Raw genomic sequence first — 2,666 nt, forward strand, 5'->3', positions numbered from 1 at the left:
CCCCACATTTTAAAACGGCCCGTTTGGACCCCCCCACATTTAGTGAGTAGGAAACTCCACCTAACGCTGTTTCGATTGCTCGTGAAAAACTCCGTTCCACTTGGTTCATAAGAGAATAACCTCACCGCTGAAATCCACTCCATGTTTTCCTGGTTACCACAGCGCTGCAATACCGTTACTATAGTAACAGACCTAACAAAGCCAGTGGTCTCTTCGAGCGAGCGTAAAACACCGTAAAGAGAACCGTCGGTGCTGGTCGAAGCTGGTCGAAGTTGGAGGAGGTGACGTCAGTGTCATCCCACAACGTCCAGCTCATGCTGAAGCCTGACTGTTTGTCACATGGCCCCAGGAGACGTTAGGTTGATGTTAAATCAACTTAGAAAAGTTGGGAGGAAGCTGCTGTTTACTGTCAGTTACAGTAGATGGTCTTATTTGTCTGAAGACATGTTGTTGCCTTTTCTGCTCCCTCCCCACACACAATGGACATGAGGAGATTCTAACAAAGACACGGAGAGTTAGAGTTGTTTTCAGCATTAACCCATGTTGTAATAAGGGCCAGGTTAGCTCCTGTTAGCCTGCTAGCTTCAGCCTCGCCGAGCCAGTGCACATAGCCACCTGCTCCTATTCTTATCAGCAAGAATAAAACACATGTGATGGACGTCAGGACACAGTGGTGCATTATATGAACAGGGAAACACTGATGTAGCAGATGAGGCAGTGCATCATTATAAACACATCCACAAGGTTTGTTGTGAATTAAGTAGTTTTATAAGCAAATAAAAATAAAGACATGCATCTTTTTGTAAGTTAGTATTTTTAGTGTTTCAGTATTATCTGCATTAAGCAGTTTGGTTCATTTTTCTATGGGATTTGCCAGTTTTTTGTCTCTGTAAATGAGAGAAGGCCTCAGATATGGAGGCTGTTAGTGTAGTAGCACCAGTATGTTTGACAAAACTGTTGTTTCACTTGGAATTAGTTTCTGTTTGTCACCGAGTTTTTGTTGAATCTGTCTCTGAAATAGTCATGAAGTGTTTACTTCTGTAGGTAAAATAGTTTAACAACCTGCTAAAATCCACAGGAAAACGCAACTACTTCATATTATTATATTATATTTCATAATATACTGATGTACTTTTTTTCACCACCCACTCACAGAAGGTGTCCCCCCCACATTTTTAATGCTTCCTACGCCACTGAGTGTAAGCATATTGTAAATGTAATATATTAATGTATAATGTATTACACTGAATGTATTAAATGCTGTAAGATCTGATGTGGACCAGAAAAAAAAAAATAATTAAAGCGTGAATTCCTTTAGACTTTTTTATTGACTGATACTTTGGAAAACATTGCACACATCCTCCTGTCTAAGATAAGGTACTGTAGCCCTGCTTTATTCTTCAGAAACTACACGTTGATGATTCTGATTCTTTCTTACAGCAACCAGCACTGATTTTTAATTAGAAGAGACGAAACGTGCGAGAGCCCTATTGAAATGCAAGCGTTTATTATTATACGTCATTCTTCTTTCGGCCACAGTATCGCGAATTTAACCCCCTGAACGTCTTTAAAAAACTCACCAAATTTGGCAGAAAATTGTCCCCCAACGAAAATCGCGATTTGACACTGTCGCCATTGGCGGGTGGGCCACATGGCTCTGCAGCGCCCCCTAAAGTGTGATAATATTCACCGCAACTGCTACAGACTTGACACTCGGTACACTGATGTATCGCCTCATGACAAGAAAAAAAAAGCCTCTTGGACGAAAATTCCACGACGTACAGGAAGTCCGCCATTTTGAAAAAAAACACGCCATCTTCCATTTTGCACTCCCCGAACTTCTCCTAGGGGAATTGCTTGATAGGGCTGAAAATCGGTGCACTTCAGTCAGCATAACCACATTACCAACCAGGTAGGAGGGGGTACCACAATCACCTTGAACTGTCCGGATGTTTACACATACACATGTGTAAAGCCCTCCTCACTGGTGGTGTTCACAATACTAGGAAAATATGAGGAAACAGATGCCTCAGTCCCTGAATCGAGGATTTGCACCATGAATGAGGGTGGTTGGGGGGCAGTGAAATAAATGCTGACCAAAAAAAAGAGCGAACATTCTCATATGAGCATTAAAGTATGGAGTATTTTTAGTATATTTTAATTTTTATTTTTAGTATTTTACCCACCCTATTGCATAAAACATAACACCCACATGTCCTCATGGGTCTGACCACCAGTTCAGTGTCAGACCTTCATGGAAAACTTAGAGGTCTAGTGCAGGCAGCATAGCCACAAAAACTACTAGGTGGAAAGGGAGATTCACTCAACCATCCAGAAGTTTAAAGGTCGTACACACGTGTACACGTAAATGCACACACCAACACACCCTCCTCACTGATGGTGCAAATCAATATTGCAGCAAACCACAAGGTGAGAATCTTTGTCTTGCAGAAGTGAGTAGGTCTGTGTTTTAGACCTCACACTCTGCAGTGTTGATTTAACACTGATGGAATCAACTGTCAAACAACTCCACAACTGGACACAATGTAACTCTGAAAGTGTTGACACTTGAGTTAAAATCAACTCCTAAAAATTTAACTCTCCAATTTTCGCTGTGTACCTGCCTCCTATCATGACATCAGCCCCTGTGCACCTTTTCATACCAC

The sequence above is a fragment of the Parambassis ranga genome, chromosome 8 (genome assembly GCF_900634625.1).
Source record: "Parambassis ranga chromosome 8, fParRan2.1, whole genome shotgun sequence".
NCBI classification, from domain to species: domain Eukaryota; kingdom Metazoa; phylum Chordata; class Actinopteri; family Ambassidae; genus Parambassis; species Parambassis ranga.